Source organism: Pleurodeles waltl, chromosome 1_1, assembly GCF_031143425.1.
Source record: "Pleurodeles waltl isolate 20211129_DDA chromosome 1_1, aPleWal1.hap1.20221129, whole genome shotgun sequence".
Classification (NCBI taxonomy): domain Eukaryota; kingdom Metazoa; phylum Chordata; class Amphibia; order Caudata; family Salamandridae; genus Pleurodeles; species Pleurodeles waltl.
Window position 1 is genome coordinate 598,035,743 of NC_090436.1, and position 24,697 is coordinate 598,060,439.

The window sequence follows — 24,697 nt, forward strand, 5'->3', positions numbered from 1 at the left end:
TGTGCTGGTGTTACCAGAGGGTGGAAGGTCAGTGTTGGGCTGTGCCTGTGCAAGGGGAACCGACTGTCCCGAGGCCCACGATGGTCCGGGCTGGTCATCTGGATCCAGTTGGCCAGAGCTGCTGCCGTCACTGTGGGCCTCTTCTGTGGGTGGAGTGGAGATGTTTGGACCCTCCTGTGTGGTGACGTTAAGTAGTGGTCCTGCAGGGGTATAAGAGCATGATTATTGCATGTGTGTGTGTCATGGTGTGCAATGGGTGGGTGTGCGTGTACCCCAGTGCAAGCATTCCTGTGTGGGGGCTTGTGTGATGATGGTTGTGGGGGTATAATGGGTATGTGCAGTGGGCATGCTTTAGTGATGGGTGTCCATGCTTTGTTGTGTCATGCAGGGCTTGGTGTTGGGATGTGTGGTTTGTGTTATTAGTACATTAGTGAGGAGTTGGAGTGATAGGGGAGGGGGTGAGGGTGGGGGTCTGTGATAGCATGCAGGTAGGGTGGGGGATATGATAGTTAAGATTTGACTTACCAGTGTCCATTCCTCCACCGACTCCCCAGAGGCCCTCTGGATGCATGATGGTCAAGACCTTCTCCTCCCATGTTGTTAGTTGTGGGGGAGGAGGTGGGGGTCCGCCGCCAGTCCGCTGAATAGCGATGTTGTGCCTGCAGACCACAGAACGCACCTTTCCCCCTAGGTCATTCCACCTCTTCCTGATGTCCTCCTGATTTCTTGGATGCTGTCCCACAGCGTTGACCCTGTCGACTATTCTTCGCCATAGCTCCATCTTCCTGGCTATGGAGGTGTGCTGCACCTGTGATCCAAATAGCTGTGGCTCTACCCGTACGATTTCCTCCACCATGACCCTGAGCTCCTCCTCGGAAAACCTGGGGTGTCTTTGGCATGCCATGGGGTGGTGTAGGTGATGTGTGGGGTGGTGTATGTGTTGATGAGTGTGATGATGTGTGGTGGTGTGGGGTGTTTTGTGCGTGGATGTTGTATGGGTGATGGTGTTGTGTGCCTCTGTGTGGTGGGGTTGTCTATTGCTGTGCTCTCTGTCTGTCGCCTTCGTCTACAGTTTTTGGTCGTAGGGGTTTGTGTGTGATGTGGGTGTGTGTTTTATATTGTATTGGGTGTGTGGGAGTGGTGTGTGTATGTGTATCAGGTGTGTGTATTTGGAATTGTCCAATGTGGCGGTGTTTTGGAGATGTGTGTGTATTTTGAGCGCGGCTTCGTGGGTCATGATAGCATGGGCGTGTTTCTGTTGCCGTGACGGTGGAGGAATTGTTTTCGCCAGTTTATCACTGACATTTGTTGTGGCGGACTTGTGTGGGTGTCTGAATTTCGGCGGATTCCGTGCTGTGGGTCATAATAGCTGTGGCGGTATTCCACGGCCGCGGCAGTGTATTGGCGGTCTTCTGCACGGCGTAAGCGGCTTTTACCGCCAATGTTGTAATGACCCCCTTAGTCTATTTTTTAGAAATTTTCTTCACTGGGACAAACCTTCAAGTCAGGCCGGGTCACGGTTGAGGCAAGCCGGCTAGAGTTGCCGGTCCCTCTATTGAGCTTTTTTCCAAAGTTCTCAAACTTCTGGATCTTCTTCCAGATGTTCTTTTGGGGTCCACAGCTCACCCCAAGGTTCCAGAAGCTCTGAGATGCTCCTTGTGGGGGCCTGGACTACAACTCCCAGAATGCACCTTGGGCAAATTCTTTTTTGGCCACTGGACAGTGGTCAGCTGGTTGGTTTCTTCAGGAGTTGGTGCAGGGGACTCTGGTTAGCAATTTTCACCTGTAGCAAACAGGGAGTACCTCCTTGAACCAGTTGAAGCCAGCCAAAGTCCTTCTTGTGGGGAAGCCCAAGTGTGCAGCTGGTGTAGTCCTTCAGAGTGCAGGGTCCAGGTGCAGGCCAGGGGTCCAGCAGGGCAGTCCTTCTTCTTCTGTAGTTCTTCCTGGTAGGGATCTGGTAGGGAACTGAGGTGTGGGTGCAGGTCTGCCAGTTTTATCCTTGCTCCTGGGTGAAAAACAGGGGGGTCCTGGTCCTCCAATCAGGGGCAGGGTCCTTCCCCCTGTGATGACCACTTCCTGGAAAGTGTGGAGAAAATCAGTCCCAGAGAGCAACATTCCTCAAAAATCCATCATGGCTGAAAGTGATTGTTTGGAGGTTACATCTGGCTGAGCCCACCCACTGGTGTGGCTAAAAATCCTAAACACACCTCTCTCCTGCCCTCTCCTAATCTAATCCAGGGGGTACCTAATTGTCTGGTTTTGCAGGATGTGACGGTGTTGCTGGGTTGCTCCAAATCTCCTTCTCTGCCTTTGAAGACCAGTTTGGCAGCCCTCACCCTTCCTGCTTCACCATCTGCTAAGGGGAGATCTCCTCCCACAGGCACATCTCTTTGTGTGGAGCCAGGCCACTTCACGCCACTTCACACCTCATCAAGGCAGCCTGGCCAGGCTGCCAGAGGCTGGCCAATCAGAGCACAGCAGCAAAAACACGGCAGGGCTGAAGTTGGCAACTTTTCAGGTAAAGTTTAAAACACTTTACCTGAACAAGTTATATTAAATCCAACAACTGAAAGTTTATGGATTTATTATAACAATTAATTTGATAACAAACTTCTTGTATCTGTTACTTAAGGGGACTTTAAAAATTTAAATAAAGTCTCCCCATTCTAGCCTATGGAGGCCATTCACTACAATGAGATAAAAACGAATATGGCTGTTTTACCTCACCAGGGCTTATAAAACTATTTTTATAAGGTCCCTGCTTATAGTTACATGGCACCCAGTGCTAGGGGCACATTGGGCACACCTTAGGGGTGACTTATATGTAAAAATAAGGTAGTTTAAGACTTTGGAACTACTTTTAATTCCAAAGTCGAATTTGCATATAACTTTAGTTTAAAAGCAGCCAGCAAGGCAGGCCTGCCTTTAAAATGACAGTGGGCACCTCAGCAGTGCACCTATGGGTGCACTACCTCTGCTGGGGTCCCTAAACCTGCATTCCCTACCATATACTAGGACTTATAGGTAGGTTGACTTAGCCAATTATAATTAGCCTAATTTGCATACGGATTTTACACAGAGCACAGGCCCTGGGACTGGTTAGCAGTACCCATGGCACCATCAGAGTCAGGAAAACACCAGCACAAAGTGGAAAATGGGGGCAAAAAGTTAGGAGGCCTCTGCAATCAGCTCTGTTCTCTCACACAGCACAACCCAGAAAGACAACTTGCTGAGCTGCTCTGTGTTACAGGGAGAGATCAGGAATGTGTCATATGTACTAAGATATAGACATATTCCTGCTCTCTCCCTGTAGTTGTGCACTGAGTGCTGCCTTGCACCAAAGGTTCACTTTCCTGCACAAAACAATCGTCTGAGGCATTTTACTCTTCCCACGTGTGCTGCAGAATGACAAGGAGAAATAAAGATTTTTGTCCTTGTTACACCTCGGTTGAGAAGGTGTACCATTTTGATGCATTCCTAGTTTTATAACACTTTGTAAATATGGGCATGAGCCAAATCCATTGGTGGATGCATGGAAACACCCACTCTCCACACACGGAACGCCTTTTCAGTTCAGTGTAATCCATATGTGGCCATTTGCACACCTTGCATTACTCTGGATTTACTAAGCCATTCTTCTGCTGACCTACCTGCATTGCAAAGGTGTTGCTATCTACATTTTAGCCCGTTTGGCCAATTACATTACAGTTCACTTTTTCTACTAACATCTGATACAGCTTGTGGGAATCTCTGTATAACTCACTCTCTGTGGTTGCCGAGAATTATATACCACCCTCAAGCTGAAAGATATAAATAACCTTTGTAAATAATAACATGGATTAACCTGAACTATAATACGCATACTTATATCTATAAATACCTTCACCATGTTAAAAATCAAGGCTGTGAATTGCATGATTCTCAATGCACATAGGTCACAAGATGTACCATAATGAATATTCACAAGGACTGGGATTCCACTCCTGGCAATATACATTCACATCGTCACCACTGGCAATATCTTAATACCATATGTGATTTAAGTTATATAAACAAAATCTGTACATTATAGAGGATTCTTAAGTTCCTCCCGTGAGTGGGTGCAATAGAGTCTGTAATCCTAGAAAGGGCGATTATGGCGTAGAGTTCATAATCCTTGATATGATGACTCCAAAATGATAGTGCAATCAAATTCCAAATCATCCGCCTCCGATGCTAATTCACAATGGTTTTTTAACAATGCTTGATGAAAAAGTGCTGAATCGCAATCTCCCAGCAACAACATTTTGGCCCCCACTTATCCAAGTCTCAAGAGAGATCCGTGGTGCGCTGGTAAATATAGGTTGCCTTGATTCCATTTGCATGTAATACAGGCATTAGTAAGGCAAAGCCTCACAACAAGCGGTTGCATGCACTCGTAGTGTACTGCTGACTTCCCCTGCAGCAGAAGACTCCAGCATCACTGAAGTTCAGAGATGTGTGACTCCTTGTCTGTCAGTCATACATAGGTAAGTGTGGGCCATGGATCATGACTGCATCCTGAACTAAGTACTGACTTGAGAGCTTGTACAATGACATGAAGGAACACTGAGATTAAATCACAGACAGATATTTGAATGAGTTATACAGAACATTATGGGGGTTATTACAACTTTGGAGGAGCTGTTAATCCGTCCCAAATGTGACGGGTATACCACCAGCCATATTACGACTTCCATAGGATATAATGGACTCGTAATACGGCTGGTGGTATATCTGTCACTTTACCGTCACTTTTGGGACGGATTAACACCTCCTCCAAAGTTGTAATAACCCCCAATCTCTTGTACCAGCAGCTCACCTGCCAGTCAGTAACAGGTAAAGAAACATAAAAATATTTTTGCAAACTAGAACTGTATCAGTGAACATATTTGACTAGTTCAATTACATGATATTAGTGGGAAATAAAGTAGTGCAGGTGGAATTTTGTGACAAATTTGCTTGCGCATATGTAAGCAGACAAATTGTAGTTGATGTGTAACAACTCCATACAAGATAACAGAACACCAAAACAACAGATAACATTAGGAGACAATTACATCACTCCAACACAGGCAAAACCAACAAGACACAAACTACACAACATGAAAGTAATATTAATTTATTGTACTGTATATCTGTGCTGCTGTATTGGAGTAATGCATGATTATTGGGTTTTGTCATAGTCCTTTGTTGTCATATGTTTTGCTGTTTATAGCAACTCAGTCTTTTCTGTATGGCTACCTCATATTTTTCACCTTTTTCTAGATCATATTTTTTGCTGTTTGTAGTACTTCATAAAATTTACCACTGCTAAATTGTAATAAACTGTCCATGCTACCACTCTGAAAACATATGGGGCCTTATTACGAGTTTGGCGGATGGTTTAGGCCATACGCCGAACTTCCGCCGGCGAGGTTGCCACCCTAGTGGCTACCTCCCCGCCGGGCCCATTAAGAGTTTCCCACTAGGTCAGTGGGCAGAAACCTCAGCTTCTGCCCGCTGGCCAGGTGGGAAACACCCTACAGCATTGTCTCCGGCTCGTAATCCAATGACATTACAAGAGTGCTGGCCAGGGTGATCCCTGCACTGCCTATGCCAAGTGCATTGGCAGTTCAGGGGCAACCCTGAGGCCCCTTGCACCTGTTTTCTGCCAGCCTTTTCATGGTGGATGAAATCGCTGGTGAATAACAAGGTTGTAATCCCCAGGGTAGCGCTGCCCTGGCAGATTAGGACCGTCGCAACTGCCAGGCAACCGGGATCTCTGATCCTGGAGGTGCTGGTGATCCGACAATGGCACGTCCGTCATGGTCACAATATGGCGCTCGGACCGCTGTATTGACGGTGGTCCGACTGCCACAGCGAGTCTGCCAGTGGTCCGACCGCCACCGCGAGTCTGCCAGTGGTCCGTCTAGTGACCGCCAGCCCCATTATGACCCCCATGGTGTGTTTTGAAACTTCCTATAACATCCCTGTTGGACCTGACAGCCTTAGGGTGGTCATCCCCCAACTTTTAGCCTGCCTCCCTCCACTTTTCTGACACTGTTTTTGCTGGACTGGTTTTAGGACTCTGCACACTTTACCACTGCTAACCAGTGCTAAAGTACATATGCTCTCTCCCTTAAACATAGTAACATTGGTTCATATCCAATTGGCATATTTAATCTACTTTTAAGTCCCTAGTAAAGTGCACTATATGTGCCCAGGTCCTGTAGATTGAATGCTACTAGTGGGCACTGGTTGTGCCACACACACAAGTAGGCCCTTAAACATGTCTCAGGCCTGCCATTGCAAGGCCTGTGTGTGCAGTTTCACTGCAACTTCGACTTGGAATTTAAAAGTACTTGCCAAGTCTTAAACTCCCCTTTTTCTACATATAAGGTACCCTTAAGGTAGGCCCTAGTAACCCATAGGGCTGGGTGCTATGTAGACAAAAGTCAGATCATGTAAATGTGTGTTTTATGTGTTGTGGTAGTGGAAAACTCCTAAATTCGTTTTCCACTACTCTGAGGCCTGCTCCTTTCATAGGACAGCATTAAGGCTACCCTCATATCCTGTTTGAATGGTTGATTCGGATCAGAAAGGGGTAACCAGGTCATATTTAGTATGGCCAGAATGGTAATAGAAAATCCTGCTTATTAGTGAGGTTGTAATTTATATTACTATTTTAGAAATGCCACTTTTAGAAAGTGAGCATTTCTCTGCACTTAAAATCCATCTGTGCCTTACAGCCTGTCTCCAATCCACGTTTCGGGCTGGGCTAGTTGACACCTCTCTTGTGCATTTCACCCAGACAACCACAAACACAGGACACTCAGTCACACTTGCACTCATCTGAAATACTGAATGGGTCTTCCTGGGTGGAAAGGTAGAGAGCCTGATACTTGCATTTCAAAGGTTAGGGGCCTGCCCCCACAGAATGGACTTTCAAACCCCCTACTGGGATCCCGGCAGACAGACCGGTACTGAAAGGGGAACTTCTGCACTTCAAAACCACTCTTTGAATTCTCCTCCACTTCAAAGGCATTTTGGGTATGTAAACTGGGTCCTTGACCCCACCAAATCAGACACTTCTGGACCTAAACCTGCAGCCTGTCATGAGGAACTGCCTGGCTGCCCAAAGGATTCATCTGGGCTTCTTTGCTGTGACGGACGGGAAACAACCTTAACAACTACGTTTGAATTACTACTTGCTTTAACAACGAATCTTGAAGAACTACTGGGTCTTAACAACAAAGTTTTGAACAACTACTGGTTTAACAACGATTTTACCTTAACAACTAATGCCAGAACAACGAATTTTAAAGTAAGTGAATTATTTTTTGATGAATTTTAAGGTGAGTTTTGTGTTTTGTTTTTTATTTGTTTAGGGTTTAATTATTATGGGGGTCATTCTAACTTCGACGGGCGGCGGAGGCCGCCCGCCGAAGTTCCCCCACCAAAATACCGCTCCGCGCCCTGGGCTGGCGGGCGGCCGCCAAAAGGCCGCCCGCCAGCCCAGGGCAAATCAACCTTCCCACGAGGACGCCGGCTCAGAATTGAGCCGGCGTAGTGGGAAGGTGCGACGGGTGCTGTTGCACCCGTCGCGTATTTCAGTGTCTGCATAGCAGACACTGAAATACTGAGTGGGGCCCTCTTACGGGGGCCCCTGCAGTGCCCATGCCATTGGCATGGGCACTGCAGGGGCCCCCAGGGGCCCCGCGGCACCCCCTACCGCCATCCTGTTCCTGGCGGGAGACCCGCCAGGAACAGGATGGCGGTAGGGGGTGTCAGAATCCCCATGGCGGCGGAGCGCGCTCCGCTGCCATGGAGGATTCTGCAGGGCAGCGGGAAACCGGCGGGAGACCGCCGGTTTCCCGCATCTGACCGCGGCAGAACCGCTGCGGTCAGAATGCCCTTAGGAGCACCGCCAGCCTGTTGGCGGTGCTCCCGTGGTCGGTGACCCTGGCGGTCACCGACCGCCAGGGTCAGAATGACCCCCTATATGTTTAGTTTTTTAAAGTATATTGTGTGGATTAAGTAATGGATTCTATGGGTTGTGGGTGTTATGGGTGGGGTATTGTATTAATACTCAGGTATTATTTTAAGTACTTGTGTTTTTTTATATGGTGTAATTTATGTTGTGGGTTTAGGGGCGGGATATATGGGATGTAGGGGTTATGGGTGGGGAAGTGTATTAATACTCACGTATTAATTTAAGTACTTGTGTTTTTTTATATGTTGTAATTCATGTTGTGGGTTTAGGGGTGGGATATATGGGATGTTGGGGTTATGGGTGGGGAAGTGTATTAATACTCAGGTATTAATTTAAGTACTTGTGTTTTTTTATATGTTGTAATTTATGTTGTGGGTTTAGGGGCGGGATATGTGGGATGTAGGGGTTATGGGTGGGGAAGTGTATTAATACTCAGGTATTAATTTCAGTACTTGTTTTTTTTAATATGTTTTAATTTATGTTGTGGGTTTAGGGGCGGGATATGTGGGATGTAGGGGTTATGGGTGGGGAAGTGTATTAATACTCAGGTATTAATTTCAGTACTTGTGTTTTTTTATATGTTGTAATTTATGTTGTGGGTTTAGGGGCGGGATATATGGGATGTAGGGGTTATGTGTGGGGAAGTGTATTAATACTCAGGTATTATTTTAAGTAATTGTGTTTTTTTATATTTTGTAATTTATGTTGTAGGTTTAGGGGCGGGATATGTGGGATGTAGGGGTTATGGGTGGGGAAGTGTATTAATACTCAGGTATTAATTTCAGTACTTGTATTTTTTTATATTGTAGTTTATGTTGTGGTTTTAGGTGCAGGATATATAAGATGTAGGGCTTATGGGTGGTAAAGTGTATTAGTAATTGGGTGTTAATTTACATAGTTGGGTATTTTTTTTTTGTTTTGTGAAATTGGTGTGGGGTAGTATATTCATATTTGAGTATTTTATTAGGACTTTAAGTATTTTTTTTATCTTTTATAAAGGGTATATTGTGGATTAATTTTTGGAATGTATGGGTTGTGGTTGTTATGGGTGGGGAAGTGTGTTAATACTTGGTTATTAATTTAAGTAATTGTATTTTATTAAATTTTGCAATTTATGTTGTGGGTTTAGGGGTGGGACATATGCGATCTAGGTGTTATGGGTGGGAAGTATATTAGTAGTCTGGTATTATTTATTGTATTTTTTTTTTTTTTTTTTTTTTATTGAAGGTTTTTTTTTTATCTTATTTTTTTTTTTAGGGATGCAATTTGGTTTATTGGTGGATCATGATTTGGACATGTATTGAAAGTTTATAATTTTTTATTATGGGTGAATTATTTTTTATTTTTAGGTGTTGTATTTTTTTGTTGTTGTTATTGAAGGTGTAAAAATAATTGTGTTTAAAAATAGTTATGTTTAAAAATTTATATTTGATTTTTTAATAGTATAGTAGTTGGTATAGTAGATTTTGGAATATAATAATGTTACATTTTTTTATTTTAAATATTTATTAGATTTAAAAAATAAATAGTGATTTTTAAAATTTGTAAAAATTTTTTTTTTTTTTTTTTTTTTTTTTTTTTTTGATCTGATGTAATTAATATTATTCATATTTTGTAATTATTTTTTTGGATGTATAATTGTATACATATATTAATTTGTCTTAATATTATTTCTAAAAATTTATTAATTAAATAATTATTTGTAGATTATATATAGAATTTTTTTTTTGGGGTGTTAGAAATGTTTGCATTTGCAATAATGTTTTTTTTCATGTAAATGTAATTTAAAAAAAATAAAAATACCATTCTTTTTTTTAAAATATTTTTTATTTTGAACATAATCAAGTTTAAAAAATGCAAAAAAAATGTTTTAAATTATTGTTTGATATTTACAGATTTATAGATTTTGTTTTTCTTTTGTTTTATATTTCTTTATCTATTTTCTGTGGTATTTTCTTATTTTCCCTATTATAGTCTATGAGTGAAATAGTCAGTTTTCTATTTTTAGTGCTCTTCCATGTTTACGTTGTTTGACGTCTTCTGTGTTCAGTCGGTGGAGCGTTGCGGTCAAGATAGGACGGAAGCGGAGACCTCGTTCAGGTAAGTGGGATTATAATTTTTTTTACAGTATGCAGTAGGGTATTTTTATTACTGAAATAGTTGTTAGAGGCAGTTATAAGGTAGGTAGTAGATTTTCAGTGTTTGTTATGTTTCTTATGTTTAATTATTTGTTATCATATATTTTTGAATACGATAGTGGTTTCGTAAAAGTAAACAAATTTGTTTAGCAGTGTTTTATCTTACAAATGATTATACTGCTTTTGTAGTAGTTGGAAAGAAATGTATATTTTTTTGATAAATTTAGTTTTGGGATTAATAGGTTTTGTGATTAATTTTTTATTTTGTGTTAGTAGTATCCTTTATATTGTTTTCATGTCTTTTTCTTGATAGTTAATGTTTTAATTAATGATGTGGCTTTGGTTAGTAGGTGATTCATTTTTGTACTTTTTTTTGGTAAAAAAAAGTATATTTGGTATTTTACGTTTTTTAGATATTTCTCGAATTTCTGGTTTGGTAAAGTATTATATTTTATTTATTTCATTGTTTTTATAGTATATAGAGTTGTTTTTTGTATCATCCATGCAATATGAATATTTTTTATTTGTTTTTGGATGACTAATGTTTTTTTTTTTCTTTTCTAAGTATGAGATGCTTCTTTCTATATTAATGAAGAAGATTTATTCAGCATCACATATTTGGATAAAGACATGAAAACTTGAAAGGTAAGAACAATTTTTGTTGTGTAAATTTAGTGTAAATTTTTTTTTTTAAATGCCAATTTAATTGATGGTGTTTGGTGTTTTTTAGAACTGGCAAGTAATTTTTCAGTAGGTTAGTGGTTGTTAGTAATGTAGAATATATGCTAGACTGTTGAGGTACTCTGATGGTGTTATTGTATCAAATTGTTGTATTTTTGCCAAAATTCTTTCGGTCATTTCTTTGCTTTTTTTACTTGTGCGTGGGTTCAGGTTACCTGACAGTGATTGAGCAAGTCTCATTTCTTGGAAACTTTGTTCCTTTTTCAAAATTTCCAAGAAATGATACAGGTTTGGGTGGGGTTTACCTATTACTTTATTGAAGGCGTTGTGCCATCCTTCAATGGCATTATTAGTCTTTGCACCACCTTCTAAACAGGTTTGGTAGCAGTTCCACCATTCTATTGGAAATCTTGGTTTTCGTCTGCGACCAGATCTGTTTAGGTGTCCAATCCAGGTTTCTTCGAAGTAATTTAGTAAGGGTTCTAATTTGTCTTCATTTTGTGTATAATAGTTAGATTCTGTTATTGCGGTGTAATACTCATCTACTTTTGTAGGTGGTACAAAGCATAATGCTGTGAGTTTTTTTAATTCAAATTGTAGTATGCAATCTGAGAAATATTCTCTACTTAGGGATGATTTTTGTATTCTACGCCAATATGCTTGTGAAAAGTGGAAAAAGCATCCTTGAATTTGGGTTTGTGGATATATTTTTAGTATTGTATTTATCATTGATAATTCGAAATCTAGTATTACTTTTCTAGGTGTTTTATTTAATGTTTTGTTTTTGATTGTTGATAAAAATTCATTTTATGTAGAGGAATGTTTATCAGGTAGTAATGCATACACTAGGGGGATTGTAGTGTTATTGTTTGTGGCATGTATGGTGTAAATTTGAGTGAATGGATGGGGTGTAGATTTAAAAGTTCCATCCATCATCCAAATTTCACTATTTTGTAGGATTAGTAAATTGGATGTTGTGCTGAATATTAAAATTCTTTTTTGAGGGTTTTCGTTGTCGTGAATGAGGAAAGTTTCTTTGGAGAAGGTAATTGTTAGTTCTGGGGGGATGTTAATGTCTTCATAGGTTTGTGGTGTTATATGTTGGGGATTACTTGCCAGTCTTTCTCGTTGAAATATTCTCCTAAGGTTTGGTACAGAAGGCATGCTACCAGAAATCTGTACTGGAATATATTGTACTACCTCCCTTATAACTTGTCCGCAGGAGTCATTGGAGGTGTGTGCAATGTTTTTTATTTTTTGTATGTTTTCTCTTATCTCAATTTCTATTGCAGAGGAAGAGTGGTTATGATCTGATGTCTTAACAACTGTGTTTTCTAGAGTTACAGCTCTGCCTCTACAATGTGAAGAGTAGAATTGTACACACCTCCAATGGCTCCTGAGGTTGACAACCTTGTCTCTGCAATAAAGATAACCTTCATATTTTAGTAGCTGGTTTCCGGTTCTTGAGGTTATGTAACTTGCTTCTCCTTGCGATGCCATTTGTGAAATATCTGTAAATAATATAAAAGAAATAGGTTAAAAGAACTTTGCAGTTTTTTATTATTAAATTTGTGGTGGATTTAGTTTACTACTTAGTAAGTTAATTGATATATAATGTGTTCTATTTGTAAGTGTTTGGTGTAGGTGGTTTGTTATCTTTTATATTTGGTGATTGTCTGTTATTTATTGAGGTAATTAGGTTAGTGGAGTTTTTTTGGTTTTGGGGAGGTGGTTGGGGTAAGGAGGTTTTAGGTTTTGGGGTGGGGTTGGGGGGGTGGGGCATTTTTGGTTTTGGGGAGGGGTTGCGGTGAGGGGATTTTAGGTTTTGTGGTGGGTTTGGGGGAGTGGGGTGTTTTTGGTTTTGGGGAAGGGGTGGAGGGTCAGGGGGTTTTAGGTTTTGGGATGGGGTTGGAGGGTGGGGCGTTTTTGGTTTTGGGGAAGTGGTGGAGGGTCAGGGGGTTTTAGGTTTTGGGGTGGGGTTGGGGGTGGGGCGTTTTTGGTTTTGGGGAAGTGGTGGAGGGTGAGGGGGTTTTAGGTTTTGGGGTGGGGTTGGGGGGGTGGGGTGTTTTTGGTTTTGGGGAGTGGGGTCAGGGGGTTTTAGGTTTTGGTGTGGGGTTGGGGGGTGGGGCGTTTTTGGTTTTGGGGAGGGGTGGGGGGTAGGGGGTTTTCGGTTTTGGGGTGGGGTTGGGGGGTGGGGTGTTTTTGGTTTTGGGAAGTGGTGGAGGGTGAGGGGGTTTTAGGTTTTGCGGTGGGGTTGGGTGGGTGGGGTGTTTTTGGTTTTGTGGAGTGGGTGTGGGGTTAGGGGGTTTTCGGTTTTGGCGTGGGGTTGGGGCGTTTTTGGTTTTGGGTAGGGGGAGGGGGATCAGGGGGTTTTAGGTTTTGGGGTGGGGTTGGGAGGGTGGGGTGTTTTTGGTTTTGGGGAGGGGGTGGGGGGTTTGGGGGTTTTAGGTTTTTGGGTGGGTAGGGGGTGGGGCGTTTTTGGTTTTGGGGAGGAGGTGGGGGTTAGGGAGTTTTAGGTTTTGGGGTGGGGTTGGGGGGTGGGGCGTTTTTGGTTTTGGGGAGGGGGTGGGGGTCAGGGGGTTTTAGGTTTTGGGGTGTGGTTGGGGGGGTGGGGTGAGGGATGTAGGGTGAATGGTGATTATTAGTAATGCTTTTATTAAGAATGCTTTTACAATGAAACATTGTTGTTAAGGCATTTGTGGTAAAATTATTAGTAGTAAGAACAAGGTTGGTGTTCTGTCCTTGTTGTTAAGGTACTAGTTGTTTTGGAAGTTGGTGTTTTGTTGTGAAATTGATTTATGTTTATAGTCCAGCAGCTGTTTAGAGGTAAGTGTTTGGTGGAGTTGTAATAGTTATTTTTTTTATATAATATATGTACTGTGTTTGTGAAGTGTTTTTAATTTTATTGAATTTATGTGTTTGGTGTTAAGTTAAGGGGTATTTGAATAAGAATGTTTGTTTAGTTTTATTTAACTAGAAAATCTGGTTGTATGTTATAATGAAAATATTATACTTACTTTGAGTTTATTTCTTATTTCAGATGTTATTTTTTTTTTTTATTGATTTATTTCACTTTTTTATGTCTTCTGGTGTTTTTTGGGGTTCTTGGAGTCTGTAAGAAATAAGAAAGAGTGTATTATTTAGTTTATTCTTCTGTTTTATTAATTATTAATTTTTTGATTTAGAAGTAATTTTTTTAGTAGGTTTGAAATTTGGTGAATAATATTTGTTTTTTGGTTAAATTTATTAGGTGAATTAATTTTTATTTTTAACTAATTAGTAGATTTAATATTTTATATATATATTTTAATTATATTATGGTATTCGTTATTTAACAATTTTTTTCATGCAATTGTTTATGGTTTAGTGAAATTGTTTTTGAATAATGGTAATGGTTTACCTTTGATGGTGAAGGTGTGGTGTTTATCTTTTTGGTCAGATTCTTGATATTTATGCCTGTAACAAAATAGTACGAAAGGTACATTAATTATATATTATTTTAGCTGTGGTATAGGTTAGTACATTTCTTTATATTTATTTATGGATATTTTACCTTGTTATCTCAGTAGATGGCGGTGTTGGATGAATTATATTTTAATTCTTTTCCGTAGTGATATGCTCGTCTTCTCTGTAAGTTGTTCGGTTTAGTAATGAGTAGAAAATGGAGGTCGTTGGTATTTATATGTGTTTTTGTAAGTATTGTTTTATTTGTAAATTGAATGTGTTTTCGATGTGTTTTTTTATTATGAATTTGTTTGTGATGTTAGATATATATAATTGTGGAGTGTATTTGTTTTGTAGTTTGTATTTTTTTTTATGTTCGTTCTCGTTTGTTTAGTAGAGGAAGTACTTCCTGGGTCATGTAGAAAGTGTTGTAAGACTATCGTTTTATGCAGGTTTTTTTTTTAGTGTCGTGTTTGTTTTATAATTATTTAAGTATTATTTATTTTGATTTAAAACGGTGTTTATATGTTTTGGATTTTTGTGATGTTTTGTTTTTTGTATGTAGGAAATATATTGTTATTTTCGATTTCGTTTATTTTTTACGCAGTACTGTAGTGGTTTTAATATTTTATTTATTAATCGTTATTATTTAGTTGTGATATTAATTATTAATATTTTTCGTTGTTTGGAGTTCGTTTTAAATATATTAGGTGTTTAGGCGTTTTCGGTGTTGGGTAGTATTTGTTTGGGTATTTGTTGTTTGGCTAGTCGTTTGTTTGGGTAGTAGTTATTTTAGGATTCGTTGTTTAAGTATTCGTTGTTTGGGTAGTAGTTTGTTTGGGTATTCGTTATTTGGGTAGTCGTTATTTAGGTAATATTTTTTTTGGGTAGTCGTTGTTTAGGTAGTAGTTATTTGGGGAGTCGTTGTTTAGGTAGTCGTGGTTTACATAGTAGTGGTTTAGTGGAATATTCGTGATTTAGTGGTTTTCGTAGTCGTTAAATAGGTGTTCGTTGTTCAGGAATAATTTAGTTAATGGTTTTTTTCGTTGTTTAGACTTCGTTGTAAAATAATTCGTTTTATAAGTTTTTTCGGTGTTGGGAAGTCGTTGTTTAAGTAGTAGTTGTTTAGGTAGTAGTTGTTTAGTGTCATATTCGTGACGGACAGCTTTCCTGCTGTTGCCCTGCTGCGCTCTGGCTGTGCTGAGAAGTGCTCTCCAAGGGCTTGGATTGAGCTTGCATCCTGTTGTCTGAAGTCTCAGGGCCAAAAAGTCTTCATCTCTTAAAGGAACTCCCTGTGTGTTGAAAATCAACGCAACCCCTATCAACCATGGCTGGTCCACTGGACTTACCTGCTCCTCTACTGCCCTATATAGATGTCCATACAGGGTTAGGACCTCTTCCACTTTTTCTAGGGTGAAGGCAGGGGCCTTATCACCAGGACGTAGCATGATGGCTCCCAGAGGCAGCATACAGCAGCTCACGTCGTGGAGGTCTTGCTAGCAACAGTGTCACGAGTCAAGTGAGCAAGGCTGCAGAAAATGGTGTTCATGGCTGCCACGTACAGGACCATCACCGCCATTGGCCCCAGTCCGCCACAGGCAGAAAAGTTAACCAATGACAAGTTGCACAGAGGTTGCGACTGCCTACCGCCATGATGACTTCTGCCTGCAGATTTAGGTCACTTCCAATTGTTCACTATAGCAGAACAGGCGACTGCCATTTTATACACATTTAATCAATGGATGAGCCAAACTAAGTGCGCCACACACATACTCACCCATATGGCGGTGTAATCCTATGTTGTGACATAATGGTAGTGCTTCAAATTGTTACATTCTTGACAGAATGATGTGTTGAGGCTGTATAAATGTTGATAGATATGTTTAGATACTTGGAAGCACATAGGCAAGGGCTATATAGTGGTAGATTCCAGTAATAAAAGTATGATCAGTGCAGCACAGCTCAGTCAGCTACACATGTTCAATTACACATGTGACATATGTCCTTTACGGCTTACATGTCAACCAGTGTGCACTAATGAGAGTGTAACATACGCATAGCCATGGTCGTTATTGCACATGTCAGCAGTCCAACACATCCCCTATAGTGTTTGGTGTGAGCTAATATACTATGTGGTGCTTACATGTGCCTACTGCTTAACTCAATGTACATTCTCTCCTCTCTTCATAGATGTCCTGCCATCAGGATTTGAGACAACCACCAGTGTACCACTGGTAGACCTTGCAACCATGAAGGTCAGACTTGCAATCCTGACATCTCATCTCAATTGTCAGACTATCATGGATCTATGTACACATTTGGAGCCAGATCTCTTGCTAGCCAGACGCAATCCATATTGCATGCCTCCCATTGTACAAGTCTTGTCAGTGCTACACTACCTTTCAGAATACAGTGGCCTTAACAGCGGAGATGTCTCAGCCCATGTTCAGTTTTGTCTTGAAGGACATACTGTGTGCTTTGTTAAAGCACCCGGCTGGCTACACCAGGTTTCCCCAGCATGCGAACTTGGCCTATGTGAAGGCAGACTTTTATGCTATCGGACATATTCCTCATGTGATAGGGGCCATTGATGACACCCAGGTAGCCCTGATCCCTCCCAGTCGGTCTGTGGGACAAGGAAGAACTATCACTCCATTTATGTTCAGGTGGTGTGCCTGGCAGACCAGTACATCTCACAAGTGACAACCTAGTTTCCAGGATAAGTGCATGACTCCTACATTTTGTGGAACAGTGATGTCCCACTCATGATGGCACACCTACACACAGAGAGGGCCTGGCTCCTCGGTATGTATGCATATGAAGGTGTTTCACTGTTATGGAACCTGTCATCACATTCTGCCCACTCACTGTACCTATTATTTCACAAGTCCTATATTTGTGCACACAGGTGACTCTGGCTATCGAAACCTTCCTTGGCTATTGACACCAGTGAGGTATCCTGCCATGAAAGGGGAACTCCGTTTTAATGAGGCCCACGAAGGTGTGTAATCAAGCGCACTTTCGGCCTCCTGAAGGCAAGATTCAGATGTCTGAACCTATCTGGAAGTGCTCTCTATTCGCCCAAAAAGGTATGCCAAACCATCGTTGCCTGCTGCATGCTCCACAATCTAGCCCTGGGATGTCAGATACCATTGCTAGCAGATGAGGGTGAGGCAGCTGGACTAGTGGCTGGAGATGATGCAATGGCAAATGATGAGCAGCCAGAAGATGCAGCAGACTGTACGTCAGAGCTCATCAATCAGTACCAGTGACATACAGGTACGTAGAGTGGTGTTTTTCAAATCTTAAATGTCCACATTCAGAGGTGGATTGGTGACAATAGTCCTCCTGACGTGATTCATCAGTGAGGGTGTAATGTGGTCCTATTCATATATGTGAGTTGTGGTAGCTGACTGATAGAATGTAAGGTACACTATAACAGTGGTTTAGCTCTAACATGTGTTCACTACAGTTACCTACATCCACTTCTCAAATGGACATGCCAGTATTGAGCTATGTTTGCTGCATTCTCATGTTCTCATGTCATTCCACCCACAGACTGTGGTTTTCAATCTGTGCCTCTGCTACCTATGGCTTGTGGAATTCATAGTCATTAGCCATTGCTAAATGATTACAGACATGAGGATTGTGCATGACGAATGGCAGGTAAATGATTTGTGTGATTAGTCTGTGACTGGTGGTGTGTGGTAATATCTGGCGGGCCCCTGCTTAAGAGGTATTTTACACAGAGCACAACATCTATGACCTGCATATGTGCTTTGTGTGGTACCAAGCCCTCCATCCTGATAGTACTCTCTGTCACGGTACATTTGAAGATTGGAATACTGACAATACTCTTGTGTGGCCCTGGATTCCTACCTCTCTGACTTCTGTTCTGGGACATATCTGTTTTTTTGTCTCCTGCTGAGGGTGCCTCCCTCTGCTGTCCATTACACTGCCTGTTCAATGTAGGGAGGCATCACCAGACCACAGTTGGCAAACATGACAATTGTTGATGTTTTATCAAAGACACATATACAGTAGCTGTGTTCAATGGTGATTTATTGTGTATATCATAGTATTGTAGGTCAAACTTAAGGTGCATAAATTGACATGAAGGTGATGAGTGAGGTCATGGGTCAGAGTAGCTGCTACAGTACTTGGTTGCACAGGTCCAGCATCCTCGTGCCATGGGAAAATTGAGTTATGTCTCTTAAGAGCCAACAGGGTGTCTCAGTGGCAGACAAGGAAGACAAATCAGGTGAGGTTCACTTCCTAGCAGTGGATTTGGTCCTGTCATCTGCTCCAGCCCAACGTCTAGGAGATCGTCCATATTTGCAGAGGGGAGTCTTCTGCTGCAGAGGCAGGGCCTCCATCCCATTAGCTGCTGCTGATGTGGATGGGGCACATGTAAGGTTGCTAGCGGAAGGGGCCTGATGGTGGGTCGAGGAACCATGCAGGGTGGTGTTGATGTCCCTCAGCACCCTTGCAATGGACTCCATGGTGGTATTGTGGGCCTGCCACTGCTGCATGACTTCCTGGTGGTATTCCCTCTGCAGCCTTTGATTTCCCCCCAACATGGTGATAATCTGGTCCATCCAGTCCTGGGAATTTTGGTATGCTCGTTGGACTTGGGAAATGGTTTCCTAGACAGTTAAGTCCCTTGGGGGCCCCCTCCTCTGGCCCACAGCCTCTCTCCCATGCCCTCTGCCCCCAGAAGCCTGTGCCCCAGGCCCAGTGTGCCCATTCCCAGTGTTAGCAGGTCCTTTATTGTCTGGGGTGCCATGGATCGGCTCAGGTCCCTGAATTGTGGGGCACACAATAGTTTGAACAGTCCTTGGGACACAGGTTTAGGGATAATCGGTTAGCTGTGATGTTGTAGCAAGGGGAGGGATTGATGTGGGCAGTGTGAGGCAGGGAGTCGTAGGCAGACCAGGTGTCCCAAGTAGGCCAGGTAGGTCGTCACTGTCCAGGCATCCAGGCATCTAGGCGTGTTGTCCTCACTGGGGTGTTCGTGGAGTGAGACACTGAGTTAAATATAGATAGTGTCTTTGGTTATCGCTTTGTCAGATGCATACAGTGTCTCAACCTGATTCCCAGCTAAGGCAATGACAGATGGTGCACAGTATAACTTTGGTGGTACATACTAGTCTGTGACATGTGTTCCATACTCCATGTTGGGTACTGTAATTCAGGTTTGGTACATATGGCACGGTGGATGGGTTCAGGTACTGTTTGATACTTCTCATGACTGTTCAGCACTGTTACCTAGTGAATAGTCAGGCTTACTAGACATGACACAAAACTTCTGGGCATTGCACCATGGTGTCCCAGTGGAAGGACATTATGTGAGTATTCAAGGTTAAATGCCCTGTCTCTCTATGTTGTACACAGAGTCTGCCATCTTACTTTCTATACCATGTTCAGTCAATTTCAGTGTTGGAGATCTAGATAAGTGTCCATTTGGATTTGTCACAGAGCTGTAGTTGTGTGTAGCCTTGGTTGCCATTGCATTGCTGTCATTGCCATGCAGTGGTCCTCAATTGTACCATCTAGTTGGTGTAGCTCGTACAATAGTCATACATACAAGAGATGTGTTGTGATGTGCGCATTCCAGGTTTTTACGTAGATGGACTAGTGCACTGTGGGAGCCGTAGTGATAGTATTAGCCAATGCTATCTGCCAAGGGCTGTGTGGGCAGTTGGGTTAGGTGAAGGTGTGGTATGAAGGAGAGGGGCATTAGGTGAATAGATGGGATGTGTAGTGAGACATACAGGGAATTGGGGAGTATTTGGGGTAGTGAGGAATCATGCAGGGCACGACAATTGTGTGACATGGAAGTTGTGGGTACTTACCAGAGTCCTGTCCCCCAGGTTTTGCAGTCAGACCCTCTGGATGTAGTATGTTCAAGACCTTCTCCTCCCAAGATGTGAACTGTGAGGGTAGAGGTTGGGGCCCACCGCCAGTCTTGTGCACGGTGATCTGGTGTTGTGATGTCATGAAACACACCTTTCCCCTGAGGTCGTTCCACCTCTTCCTGATGTTGTCCCTTGTGGGTGGATGGTTGCCTCCTGAGTTGACCCTGTCGATGATTCTTTGCCACAACTCCATTTTCCTGGCAAGCCACGTTTATTGGACCTGTGCTCCAAACAGTTGTTTGGAGCACAGGTCCAACCGTGGGTGCTTTTGTGGGGACATAGTTGTGGTTGTTCTGAAGGGGGGGATGTTGTGTGTGTAAGGGTGCAGTGTTGGGTGATTGATGGGGTGCGCGGGTGCGTTGTGTGTGATGGACGCTTCTTGTAATATGGGTGTGCTCATTATGTGGGTCATTATGACCCCGTCGGTGAGTGTTAATGTAGTGGTAGTACCACCAACAGGCTGGCGGTACATATGGCCACATTATGATAATGGCGGGTTGGCTGCAGCCGACTTGCCACTTCTGTACTCATACCGCCATGGCGGTATCAGCTGCTTGGCCGAAGATGTCAATCTCCAGCCCAGGGCCGGCACAGTACCGCCGGTGGCATTATGAGACTGCCTCCCACCAGCAATGCAACGAAAACCATGGTGGTAGGCCCTACCAGCTTCCCACCCCCCCAACAAACACCAGCTGCCCCCAACCACCCTCCATCCAAAGCCCCCATCCCCCTATACATACACTAACGCCCCACCCCCATCCAAACATACACACACCTCCACACCCTCCAATCCAAACATACTCCTCCACTCCCAGTCCTCTCACTCACCCCCCCCATACACGCACACACACAATCACTCACACTGGCATACACACATTCATACATGCATACTTCCAGACATGCTTGCACACATTCTTACACACAATCATACTGACATGCAGATATGCACTCACTTCACCATTCTTACATGCATTCACTCACACGCAAACAACACAACATACACAGACACATTCACACACTCATTCCCACATTCATGCACACACTCAGATACACACACACACAACACCCCCACCCTCCTCCCCTGTCGGAAGCCCAACTTAATTAGTGCAAGGAGGTCTTCTGGCAGGGAATGAGAAGGGGCACTGCTACCACCAGCAGCGCCCCACCAGCAGAACACCGCTAGGCCGTATTACTTGTCATAATACGACTGGCAGTGTTCTACTGGCGTGGCAGTGCTGGTGGTAGCAGCGCCACCTTACCACCATCTGCCACCATGAACACTGCCGGATTTCCACCCTTCTTGTGGCAGAAGTCCAGCAGTGCTCATAATATGGCAGACGGATGGTAGCCGTCGTGGAGCTATTTTGGTGGCTGTCACCACGGCAGGAGGTGGTTTTTACCACCAAAGTTAAAATGAGCACCTATGTGTGTTGTCTGTTAGTTGTGCTGGTGCGTGGTGTGTAATGCGTGTGGTGTGTGCGTACCTATGGTGTATAGGAGCTCTCTCTCTGTGGTTGCCTGCTCTTGTTGTATGTGAATGTTGTTTTTGTTGCAAAGGATTGTGGGCTGTGTCGGGGTGTGTTATATAGTGCTGTGAGTAGGTGTGTCTGGTGTGTGGCTGTGTGTCAGTTGTGGGGTATTCAAACTGTCCAATGTGGTGTTGTGATCTGTCAGTAGTGGGTTATGAAAGCAGCAGTTTGCACTGCCAATGGTTTTCCGCCATGGTGGAACCACTGTGGGGATTGGTGGCTCATAATCTGGTGTGTGGATTTGTGTCAGCCTGGTGGTGCTGGTGGTGGAACCACTACTTTCCCACCCTCCAGTGTCCTGCTAATCTAGGATTTTTGGCTGTTTTTTGGCGGTCTTCAGTGTGTGACTCTTAATACGGCAGTCGGATGACCGCCAATATAGCGGTCTTTTGGCGGCCGCCTCCGCAGCCATCTTCCAATAAGACCACCAAAGTCATAATGAGGCCCATAATGTCATGCAGTACCCTAATGGGTTGTAATCCATCTGTTAAACTCTAAATCAGGACAATAGTAAACAAGATACTAAAGTGTGGCCAGGGAGGTCGCCCCCAAGGGGGGCAAGAAATCTAGTACCAATCTGCTCTGTGCTGTTTGCTGCATTGAAAAGTGGTTCAGTGAGATCTCTCTATGAAGGCATGTGGCTTTGTGGAGCTCTCCCCACTGTCCTTCTGGTCTTGCCCCACTAGAGGATTTTAACTACCAAAAACGTGACAAAGTTCTAAAGTGAAACTATGGACCAGGCTTCATAGAGCTCTCCCTAGTACTCTTTGAGTTTTGCGCCGCTTAATGGATTTTGAGTACCAAAAACTGACAAACTGGGAAGGTAAAACTTTGGACCAGGGCAAGCAGGAAATCTATCCAACTAGCAAAGGGATCTCTTCAGCTGAGAAATCCACTTTTGCTCCACTCTGAGCTTTTGGTGCTTCTTCACCAGGAGCTTAGCAATGACATATCCCCCTTTGAGGGACCCTAGCTGTACCTTACGCCAGTGAATGATTTTGACTTTCATAAAAAAAGAATAAGTCAGAAAGTAAAAAAGACCATGATGACACACTTGGTGTCTGATCTCTGCTATAATGCAGTCAGCCTGAAATCGCACTTAGGGCCTGGTCAACCGCAAACAGTGACTTTTGATTAACGCTTTACTTTTTCTCTATAATAATTAAGGTATGACATTCTGCTCTCTTCCTAATAGTGGGGCTCAATCAGGCTGCCTAGAGTCATGCACACACCTTTGCACCATAGAGCAAATGTGACTCTGTCATGTCTAAACCATGTTTTAAACTGGAAGGATGCCCTTCCAGAAAAAAAACAATGGCTAGGCAAACATTGAAGTGTTTTCTACTTTAGATGTGTGCTGTACAGTGCAGAACACACCCAAAGTGGGAAAAGTTTGCACAAATATTTTTTTTCCTTTTTAATGGTTGCCTCAAAGAGTTATTATATGTTAGGGCAAAGCCCTGTTTTTTAGTGCTAATAGAGAGGATTTTGCTTTACAGAACGTGGGTGCTTAGATGGGAATGCTGATATACGTCCCATTGAACGCCTTCATGATGCAAGCAACACAATGCAGCACAGAGCGTCCTAGGTTAGACATCATGTGCACACTTTTGCACTATTGTGCCAATTGACAAGCCCTTGTCCTGGAAGTCAGATTGTGTACCAACCAATAAACCAATCCTTCAGTCAAAGTTGCAAATGGCACGTGTTGAATAATAATATGTGATGTAATGGGCATACGTTTGGAAACCAGTGGCCTGATTATGAGTGGCCTGCCTAATTCCGACCCGTTTGCAAACCCCTGTTATGCAGGGGTCGAAGTTACGAATGTCGTTGTATTTAACGCATCCGATAATTATTGGATGGGTTCAATAACTTTCTTTAAATTTCAGCAGGTCAATCCTGCGAAATTTAACAGAGGAAAAAAAGACTATATTTACGAATCAGGTGTCTGTTGGTGCGTTAAATACCAAAATGGGCATGATATTCGTCTACATACTTGTAATAAGTGCCATTCATTGAACCCGATAAATAACGCACCCCGTAGTATCTTTATCAGGTAAAATAAATGGCAGCTATACTCGCAATCAGGCCCTAACAAACTATTTTCAATAAATGCTGTAGGTGCTTTAAATTGCTCAGTGAATATTGGCACCTGCCTTCACGTGGTTTGAGAACGATGGAGAGACAGGTCCTCTTGCTGAGACCAGAAACGGAGAAGGCAGTGGGCCTACCTAGGTAAAGGAATGGTCAAAGAGGCTTTTGCTTTTTCTCGCGAAAGTGACAAAAATGGATACTGAGGTCTCAGCAATCTGCCCCTTAAGTGGCTAAAGTCACGCAGTTCGACAGAGAGGCCCTTGGCTATGTGCTTATTCCGGGGATGAAGTTTACAGCATCTGCACTCGTCGCTCCATCCCACTGCTGAAGAACACCACTTGCAGTATCACACCCTAATGGGAGATATAGTGAATAAATCCAGCTGGCCTAATAGGAAACGTTCGTCTTCTCTTTACTCGCTGACTGTATTCACATAAAGAAAATTAGGTGCATTTCTCATGTGGCCATTTTATGGAATTTTTTCCATATCATTAGACAAAATGTAGTTCTGGCTTATAGGCCTTTCGTGTGAGAATTGCTTTTAGCGTCAGTTAATTGAAAACAATGAAACAGTCTGCCTGTGCAAACTATCACTTTTTCTTGATTATGTCTAATGTGGCTGCAATCCTGCTGCTCGATTTCACAGACAGACATATGAAACTTATCCATTCTCTGAAGGAAACAAACTGAACAATCTTTATACAGCTGCAGCCTCCAATAATGTGCAATGTGTGAGCAAGGAGTTTCCAACTCTAATCTCTAGGATTGATAAGGCTATATACCAGTAACCAGTCTGGGCACTTCACATTAGTTATGATAATCAATACTTTCATAGTTATTGCTTGGAAGGCACAGTTACTATTCAATAATTGTACTGAACTACCATGGTGTAATCCT